Source organism: Centropristis striata, chromosome 8 (genome assembly GCF_030273125.1).
Source record: "Centropristis striata isolate RG_2023a ecotype Rhode Island chromosome 8, C.striata_1.0, whole genome shotgun sequence".
Classification (NCBI taxonomy): domain Eukaryota; kingdom Metazoa; phylum Chordata; class Actinopteri; order Perciformes; family Serranidae; genus Centropristis; species Centropristis striata.
In genome coordinates this window covers 36,744,238-36,755,382 of record NC_081524.1, presented here as the reverse complement: position 1 = coordinate 36,755,382, position 11,145 = coordinate 36,744,238, and the positions used below count along the sequence as shown (strand labels likewise).

Sequence of the window (11,145 nt, the reverse complement as noted above, 5' to 3'; positions counted from 1 at the left end):
GTTCTTCATTGGTTGGAACAAAAATCTGCAGCTGCATGGCCCTTCATTTCTGGAATAGTTTGGACATGCCTGTTCTAGAGAGACTTTTGGTTTTGGTGGGGGGTGAATTTGAACACATTACATGGCAAAAGATGCAGGTTATTGCAATTTCAGAACCCATTGGGTATCAATCTGATTTAGCCTCGGCTTTTCCGTGGTTCCGGTGTTGTCAGCAGACATCTGGAAAACAGATATCCGGGGCAAGACTTCCTCTGTCATGCCCTGTTCATTGTTTACAGTTCAAATAGCAACTTCTTTAAAACACTTTGTAGATGTTGTAAGATAAAGATGACATTTTGTCTAATTTCTGAAAAAACATATCTGCATAGGAATGCAGTAGAAAAGCCTATTAAAAGCAAAGTCTTGTTGGAAAAGTCTGATGGTTTCCGAAATTGCATTTCAGCCAATGCTCTCTTCCTTTTTTTGATGTCCACATGGACTGATTAGCTGCATGCAACCTAAGTCACTTAATCTTGATTGGTCAATACTCTTCAAACAGACTCCAGAACTCTTTCGACACCAAATTGCTGTCCCTTTGCATACAGGATTCAGTAATATGCAAATATGTGTTCGGTGAAGTATAAAGCATCACAGAGTGATAAAACACAAGGATAAAAATTATTTAACTCACTGGATTCCTGCAGCAGTGCTTCATTTAATAATTGGGTGAGCAACACACACAGATTACTGTCTCACTAATTTCATTGTGCTAATAAAACTCCAAATTACTGTGCGGAAGAGAATGCTGTAAAGTTTGTTTTATCAAATGATGAATGAATAAATTAACTTTATTTTGCAATCAAGAAAATATATTCTTAATTATGTATTCAAATGTATTTATCAAGCACCACTACAATTCTATAAAGCAGACACCCAAATAAGTATCAAAAGGCTTATAAAATCATATTCAAAGAATTCAAATGCACTGAACACTTAAGTCTCCAGGCAATAGCATGGTTTTACATAATTTTACATAGAGGCCAATTCAAATCTGAGTATAATCTACCCCAGGTTTTAAAAAAAATACTTTAATAAAATACTTTAGCATACTTTAATTAAAAAAGAATCAATAATAATTTTAGTAAAGTGCAGTTATTACAAGTATACTTTTACTTTTAACATACTTTTAAAAGGTGTACTTCAAAATATATGACATTCAATTTCAATAAATCTGATATACTAATTCTGCAAAACTCAAAGTGTATTTCAGGGTACTTTATTAAAGTGTATTGTATATTGTATGTAAGTGTATTATGGTTAAGTATTATTCTAGCAGTAAGTGGGTGTACTTATGGAAAGTATACTTGCATCCAAGTCCTTTTTAATATACCATTAGTATGCTTTTTTGAAGTGCACTTATTAGAAATGTTTGCATCCTTACAAAAAGTGCACTTTAATATAAGTTCATTTCATGCTGTGAAATTAAATGTTCTTTAGAATAAAAGTAGACTTAATTGCAAATATATAGTGGTAATTTGAGATGAATCCCATTGATTATATCAGAGGCAACAAACAAATTGATGTTTGAAGGTAGTTTATCTCCCTAATAGGTCAGAGGGAGGATGTGGGAATACCACAGATATTTAGATACACAGCAAAAATAGAAACTGTTTAATTATGGCACCTCTGAGGCAATCGGCAAGTATTGCAGACTGTCATGGGGCAGCAGATTGAAAGATAACTCTCAGCAATTTATCCATGCATAAATGATGCTTGAACTCAGGATGTGTGGGTAGTCTGGAAACTTTTGGGGTTGACTTTTTCCGTTTGTCACCAGAAGCTGTTCAGTAGGTGGATTTTCACCTGACACATCTTTCTAAGCTACATATAAAATTGAATTTGTGTATAATTTGTTTTCCTATCGCTGAAGAGAATGCAAATAAAGTAGTTTGTGTTTGATGCACAGGCAGCAGGAAGCTCAGCTGATCAAATGATTAGCTACCAATGAGCTGGCCCAGTTGGTCCTCTTTGCTGCCACTGTGATATTATGAGGGCAAATGTCAAAATGCTGATAGCCAAAACAGCAATTCACCTCTTATTTAGTGTCCTTAAATGTAAGCATGCTTTAATATGGACTCCATCAGAACAACGAGGAAATCAAAAATGATCGACTTTGGACTTCTCCATGCAAGGAGAGTGATTGCACTATATTGGAAAAATGTAGAACCACCATCAATGGCAATATGGAAGAAGGAGTTGATGACTTGTCTTGGACTGGAGAGATTGACATACATTGTTAAAGGTAAACAGGAGGAGTTTGCTTGGATTTGGGAATCATTTATGTCATTCTTGACCAATGAAACGGATAACACTGACTGAACAACAGGTTATGAAATGACCCTGCCTTTTATTTTATTTTTATTTTTTTATTTTGCTCCACTTTAGTCTTATTTATTTCATTTTAGTACTTATTTTGCATTAGTTTGATGTTTGTTGTCACTGTCCATTTTATTTACTCATTTTCTTTGTCTGTGTGAATGAATGTATGTTCGAGTGGATATAAATGAAAATGTTTGTATATTCGACATAAAGTTTGATATGCACTTGAAACTTCAATAAAAAATATTGTTGAAAAAAAAGCATGCTTTAATACATTCATGCTGCTAACTGCACTGATGATTCACACCTTGTCTCTGCTGCTACAGGCAGGCAGCATCAAGAGAATTATGGTCCAGAAAACACTGAACCTTCCCCCACAGCATCCAATATTTCCTGATAAGACAGTCACAACTGATACTGCCAAATATATCAGAAACCCCCCCAATCCCAACCGGTGAAACATAAAGCTGTACTTGTAAATGTCATACTCAATCACTGGAGGCTAGATAACTATTTTAAATTCCCCGTGTTTTTAGGTTTGAGACGGGGAGAAGAAAAGAGAAGACAGGACACACGTTTCAGTGAAAGACAGAAATAGAAAGGCAGAGATAAAGCGGTGCTCAGTACGCTTTCTATGTCCTGAATGTTCTGAATTCTCGGTATGCCCTGGATGTTTAATTGGCATATCCCACTGTACGAGCCGCGTATAATTGGCATATGGCTGGTGGCATTTGTAATCCAGCAAGTGAACTATTCTTGGTAGAAACACTATGGACCCCTATGAGACTGTGTAACAAGCCTAACCACCAACCTGTAGAGGAGAGATGACAGGCTGACACATAACACAGAGAAAGAGACAGGGGTGATGTGAGAGTGTCCTCAATGGACCTACAGAGACTACATGATCCAAAAAGCACAGCAGAATATAACCCACACAGTCAGATCAGATTAAAGGACCTTTATAATGATGCATTTGTTAAAATACATCATAACAAAAGGTGCAATAGAAGTCAATTCAATGATTTGAAAAGATCCAATTGGCTACAGTTGGATGATGACACCTTGTCTGGTTATGTTTGTTAGGAACTGTGCATCTAACGTGACACAAAGACATAAAGGATTTAAATTTAGAAAGGGAAAAAAAAGCAAAGACAGACTTATGCAACTATAAAGATACACAATGTCTGCATCATCCTCTGTGCTGCAAAGAATGATGAAGCTGCAAAGGAGCAGAAGCAAATACCTCAGATCCCCCAAATATGTGTTTTTATGCTTCTGTGTGTTTGTGCCAGTGATAATATAATGGACCACAGGAACGGAACAAACATTTTTATGTGTTCCGTTTCCATAACAACTCATTGTCACGGACTAAACTTTTAAAATGATGTATTAACCAGCTTGTGGTAAGTTGTGAACTCACTGAGGTGAGGCTTTGCAGCAACAAACAAACAAACAAGCAGTTGAGTGGTACAATGCATGGAGAGCCAGCTGCTATATGAGGACAATCTAACAATGTAATGCTTCATCTACACAGCTTTGTCATTGCTTTCAACAGATCAGTGACAATTTTTATTGTCTTATTTTCTTTAACCAGCTTAGCATGAAAGCAACATTGTGCAACTATTTTTCCTTAAAATAACTGCTTACGCTTGTTCTTACACTATGTAACTGTTGTCAGCAGCCACCAGCTTTGTCACTGATTTTGGTGAAACTGTTTTTTTTTTTTAGGGAAAATATTTTCTGGCTTTCCCTTTGATGTGCGATCACTAGATGATTTACAGAGTTTCCTAACAGACAGAGATTTTTACCTGTTGTTAAAGTAAAACTTACTGCTATCTGCTGCTAACAGCTAATTCGTTTACCTAGCTGTGCTGCCAGGACTGGTAGCCCAGCACTCTGGGGATGTGTTAGTGTTTACACCACTAGCACAGGAGCTTTAGACCGCTGGGAGGAGTGGGAGGAGTTTAGTAAATATTTGTTTAGCTTAATTTTGTGTTGTACTTGATGAAACAGTATAAACACATGTGCTATTGTGGATATAATGAATGCATGATACAACCTTAGCACAATACATCCATTTACTGTTGCAGGGGTGCTATCAATGGGATAAATCTGACAATGTGTGATAAATGAAAACCTTCGACTCCCGAGGACTCCCATTAACCTCTTGTATCGACCATAAATCTGTCTCTAGACTTCAAAGGGCTTCACTTCATAACTTACTTAGGAGTGTGACGAAGAAAAAGACAGAATGGAAAGTAGCACGGAAACTATCAATGTCACAATCTAACTAATAACTTATATAATTGATTAGTTGTTTAGGAAATTTATCACGAACAAAATGTCAAATACCATTGTAAATCAAATTTATTCAGACAAAACAGGAAGAATAAAGTTGTCATCTTTGGTGCTGGATGATGTGATGAATGCTTTATTTTACATGACATGATGCATCAATTAATTATGAATGAAAATGATCATTAGTTGCAGTCGAGGACAAAGATGAGGGGGAGTTTTCTTGTTGAACCTAATTAATTTTGATTTTAAAATTAGTTACAGCTTAGTCTGGGGTTATACATTTACCATCCACTTTCTGAACTGACTCAAGTGAAAGCAAATCAAATGCAGCAGTTACACAAACATAACATTCAGTGGACGATTTGTTTCCAGTTAACATTTACAATGACAGTCTGGAGGGAGGAAATGTAAACTCATTGACCAGCGTCACTGTGCCCAGAAATAGAGCTGTAACTGTTTCCAGCGGAGGGGAAAATAAATGGGGTGGAGTCCGTATGATCATTACAGTGGAAGTGTGTAAATGTGTGTACATTCCCTTGGGTCGTGTTTCTATTCCATTACGGCACCAACACGGCCAATTCTGTACAATAACCTCAATAATAGCACGATAAGAACTTGGAGAGGATAGGGCTTGCACTGCTCGGGCCTTCATTTCAAAGCAGCAGTTACATAAGTCAAAGCAAACGAGGGGCTGCCCTTCCCCATCTATCTGATTATACTTTCCTTTTTTTTTTTTGGCTCATGCTTGGGACAAAGTGAAAGCATGCACATAGAAGCAAGAATCCTTGGCTTTCTTTTTACTTTTTTTTTTACCCTTTTATTTGTCTTTTTTATCTCTAACTCTGTTTTGGATTGAGTTTTTATTACTATTTTATTCTATTTTATTTCACTGTTTGACTGTTTTTAGTATTTTATTGTTTTCATTGTTTTTATTTATACCTATTTGTGTATGGTTTATTCTATTTTAATAACTATACAGCACTTTGGTCAACTGAGGTGGTTTTTAAATGTGCTCTATAAATAAACTTTGACTTGACTTGACATAGAGACGGAACTAAATCTTTTTCGTTAGTACTCACAGTCTCCACTTCATTTAGAAAACAGTGGCTTGTTTCAGTAGCCATGATGCAGATGCCACTGACCAGCTGTTCGACTCACCTATTAAAAAATGCCACTTCCATTGATGATTTTTTAAAAAAAACAACATTTGCTGATTTTAAAACTATGCTACACCCCATTCTTTTACACAGTTTCAAAATGAGGCAACTCATTGTTTTTCACTCATTGTTTACAAGTGTTCAGTTACATCTACAACACACATTCACAATGTACACACACACACACCACACACACATGCACATGCACATGCGCGCGCGCGCACACACACAATCACACACACACACACACACACACACACACACACACAACCACTTTATAAGTGTTATAACTATATCAGTCCCATTATGTCTTTTTCAAGTAATGGTCCTCGACAGTATTTAATGAGGTCTGGAGTCATTGGACTTTCTACCATATGCTTCAAATAAGGATTTTTATTTGGTGAGAAAATGTAGCAAAGGAAAAAAGAAACCTCCTCTCATTAAGCATATGGGAGAGAAAGTAGATGGTTAACGTTGGTAGGAGCTGGAAAGGGAACAGAGCAGGGCAAAAAGAAGCAAGAAAAAAGGTGCTCTGATTGCAAAATAAAGGCTTTTAGTCCGTGTCGGCACTGAGCAGGTAGCTGGATACTACAGCAGCACAAAAGGCCTTTACAAATTCACCCTCAAGGCATCTTTTTCTAAGATTTGGACGAATATCTCAAAGAGTTCACATATCGCCTTAACAGAACAATGAACATTCACTAAGGTGGAGGCCCTTCTTATAGAGGGAATTTGACAAAACAGAAATGACTTTCAACAAGTGGAGAAAAGGAAGAGGTAAGTATCTCGAGAAGAAAGAAAACAATGATATGATTTAGACTCTTGCTACAGTGCAAAATTCCAAAATATATTACAGAGATAGCAGAAGTAAGCAGACATGATATTTAGAAAATAATAGCAATGAGTCTTGCTTTGCATTAAGAATTGAACATTATTGAAAAAAATGGTTCTGGCTGTATAAAGGTCACGATGATCTGAATATAGAAACATTAGTCTCAGTAGTGTATGACGTGTATGCAGATATACAAGTGAACTGGATTCTGTGCAAAGAAAGCGAACTGAAAGATGCAAATTTAGTAGATGTTCACATCACACTGTATTCAGAAAGACACATTAAATGTGACATCTCCATTACACGAGACAATATTTTTCTTTCTAATATGCTGTGCATCCCAAATATTCTCAGGAAGTGCTGAGGTTTAACTTTATTTGTTAGTGATATATGTAGGGCTAAAAAGCATTAATTTATCACATTACACTCATTTAGTTGATGGTCTTGTCCAAAGTGGCTTTCAATTGACTTTTTGCAAAACCTCTGAATAATAGGCACTGCCAAGCAGCAAACTCTGGGGCTGAAAAAGAAGGAAATTAAAAAATTCAATGAAAAAACTGCAGATTCTCAACTAACCAATTGAGGCTGGCTCCAAAACAGAGTCAAACCTTATTGACCCCCGTATGAAAATGCCCGACTTCATAGCAAAAACATGTTTAGAGTCTGATCCAACAGTTGTTGGCTAAAATTGAAAAGCCTTTTTTTTTCTTTCTTCTTCTTATATGACCAAAACTGACTGTACATGTTGTCAAACATTTTGAGCGCTTGTCTATATTTGAACTTGACACAAATCTATCAGGCAATACCTCAATATTTGCTCAAGACTAAGAACTAACGTAGACAATGCAATTATTTCTTATAACTGAAGGATGTCAGCATAAAATTATTTCCTCTGGTAAAGTGGTAAAAGTGAAAGCAGTAACAATTTATTACCCTTATCATAGTCAATCTTTAGACCACTGAGCTGTGTTTTACATGTTCTATTTCCATAAACAGAAAATTAACCACCACACTTCCTTAAAACACCAACCACAGAATATGTAAAGCTTAGTTAGCTTTTACAGTAAGCTGTTGACTCATCTACAGTGACACAGACTCCACAGAAGTCAGTTAAACTTTCTTAATATGAGCCATTTTTGGTAACCCTGTTGAACCATTTTTTTCAAATTGCCAAATTAAGCATTAAAAGTGATGTATTTAGCCACCATAGAGTTCAGTTTTATGAGGACCATCACTGAACACCAGGATAAAAAACACACAATGTGCAAAAACACACTGCTAACACCTGGAGGGGAAAGGAGTTTCTGTCTTTTTCAAACAAAGCCTACAGGAACAACAGATAGGCTTCAACTTTCTGACTCAGCGTTTGTGTTGGCTCTATAAACACTGAATGAATGATTCAATCTATTATCTTCACCACAAAGAACACTACAGCAACGCTATAGTGGTTGTTGTTATTATCATCACCATCATCCGCTCTGATTCATACTCCACAAACAGTAGCAGAGGAGATGATAGTTTCTCTAATGACATACACAGGCAGCTGGTAGACACATTGACTCTCTCTCTCTTTCTTAATCTCTCCCCCTCACACACACACACACACACACACACACACACACACATACTGTATATTGACTGTAGCATCAGTCTAGACTACACTGCGGATGACTAAACTTGATTACACACATGCATCTACACAAGCTCCTACACTGCAAAAAAGCCAGCTTGTATTTTTTGGCCTAAAACAGTGATTTAAGTTGGTAAAACTTGGAAATATAAATTATTGACATTTAGGGCAATAATGTAAGTTAGCACAACAAAGGAAGCCAGTTGTCTGCTCAAAAACAAGTTTGTGAGTTGTTGTTACTTATATCTTTAAGTTGGGGTTCACAACAAGGGACAATAGTTCTGCTAACTCTTATTTCTTTGTTGTGAAATGCAGGAAAGCCGTGAAATTCGGTCATTAGCGAAAGCTAGCGGCTAACTGATGCTAGCGGCTAACTGATGCTAGCGGCGCAGCTTGTTACAGCTACAAGAGTAGCCATTAGCGTATCAATGCTAACTCAAAATTGTGGTCGCAACATTAGCTGACATTTCATAGTGGCGTTAAATCGTGCCAGAGAAATTCAGAGTTGAGCAAACTCAAAAACAAAACTTAAAATATTTAGTTTAATTGTCGCAACATTAGCTGACATTTCATAGCGGCGTTTCAATTGTGCCAATTCAGCACATTGCAGAAGTTAGCAGAAGTAAGGGTTAAACGTTATTATAACTTATAATGTAAAATTATAAGTTAATACAACTTACAGTTGAGTTGACATAAATCTGAATTCAGAGTTGAGAAAACTCAAAAGCAAAACTTAAAATATTTAGTTTAACTGTCCAACATAAAATTTTATCGAAGTTTGTTGCCTTGAAATTTTGAGTTCACCCAACTTTTCTTTTTTTGCAGTGTACACACACACACACAGCCTGAATCACACTGCTGACAGCAGCACACTCACACACACATACTCATCCAGATGTCAGGTGATGACAGGTACGGCTTGTTAGGGGATCAACAGGGGAGCTTACAGGACACTGACTCATTTCCTGTCTGCTAAAATGTGGCAGATGTTCTTTATTGTATTTTGACTTTCAGTTCTCTTTTTCTTCTGCTTTCATGTTAAGGCTTTTTTTGGGTTTGTCTTAATGCTCCCTTATAGTATTATAGTTTGATGGTGGGGGTGGTGTATTTTCGTTACAGGGGGGAACTACCCAACGTATTCTCATTAATGGTTTTTCTCACTTTCTTATAAAAACACCCTGGTCATATGATATCCATCAAAATATGACAGTTCTATTAAAGGTGGCTTTTTAAAACATGTTAATGTTGTGAGACAGAACCACTTGGTTAAGGTTCGGAGAAAAGAACAGGATGAAAGCAAAAAATAACTACTGGATGTAGTTTCATCTGTGATTTGGTGGAATAGCTACGAGTTCCAGTGCATTACTTTTTGTACTAACAACTACTAACCTTTCAAGAGAACAGCCTGAATACTCTCAGTTTCAACCTGGAGTGTTTTCTCCCATCATATTTATCCTTTACTATATATATCTAGTAACAAAATTATCTCCAATACTTCAATGAGGTCCTGTAGTTGACGCCAATTGAAATAAAAAGAGTGAGTTGGAGAGTTTCATTGGATGGGGAGTCCACCAATAACACATTTTGTTTGTCTTTAATGCATACAAATTTCTTGTATACTACACTGTAATAAGTCATTATGTAGTCATTTAATTTTACTTAATATATTTGATAAAATGTATTAAATATAAATGCGTCCTTGATTTTGAAGCAGTTTGTTAAGTAACTTTAATATAAAAATGTTTGAGATAGAATCTACTTATTTTGATCACATTAAATATAATCTTTATATGCATGTAATTCTAAATCAAGAGAATTTTGAATGAATCCAACACAATATAATTAGTCCGTTTTTAATTGACAGGCACTTCCTTAAGTTATTAACTCAACTTGTAACGTAGTTAGATTTAATTAATAATATTGCATGCAATCTGTTGCCACAATTTTATTGAGTAGCTATTGTTTATCTTTTTTTACAGTGTATTTACATATGAAAATCTGTTATTTACTACACTACCCAGCAGGCTTTTTGTCTAAGCCCTTTCCCTCAAAGGGGAAAAAGCTAAATAAGTTCATATCATACATACAGCTATTTACAGCATTACAGGCAACTGTGAAAAAATGCAGAAAACTTCATTTACACCTTAAATAAGAAAATATAATAGTATTCTCAACACCACTTCTTACTTAGATAACCTGCTACTCTTTGGTCAGTGAAAATTAATTTAGCCTCTGAGCAGCAAGCCAGCCTTGGGTACAGCAGCATAATACATAGATGTTCTAAATTTATCATCAGATCTCTCCCTGTGTGAGGTAGACATCATCTATATCTCCGTCTGGCTCTAAAACACTGCAATCTAAATTTGGAAATAATTTTTACATGCAAGACACTAGTTTTAATTAAAAACACAAGTGAATTGAGCTCCACAATTCTCCAATGCAATCGTTCTCATCTCTTTTTAACTTAACCAAATTGCTCTTCGTGCTGAGGGAAAAATAAACTTAACACCCCATGCTTGGACTGAATTTTCAATCATCATTGCATAAAACAACAATCCAAAAATGAACACAATGGGAGGAAAACAAAACAGTGCAACGAGGACAGAACGGAGACAGCTGTGAACATTAAGAGCAGTTAACCTTGTTTGACCGCCGCTTGCAGCCACGAAGAAAACCAGTAAAATCATCTCATTCCTGCACCAGGGATTAATTAAGTTGTTTACCAACGGCTGGTCAAGCGGATGTTGCCATCCAGAACATCTCGCAGGTTTTTTATGAGGCATTGATATCAGGAGACAAGGCATGTGAAGTGTCTTTTTGAGAGTTCCAATCTTGCATGCTTTCTCGCTTCCACACAACTGGCCATTACA

The 11,145-nt window shown here is 36.2% G+C and overlaps 1 protein-coding gene across 1 annotated transcript in view; it reads right to left on the bottom strand.

The window, feature by feature from the left end:
* The window catches only part of sntb1 (syntrophin, basic 1), a 49,440-nt gene that overhangs the window by 33,388 nt on the left and 4,907 nt on the right, over positions 1-11,145 (bottom strand). The window lies entirely within an intron of this gene.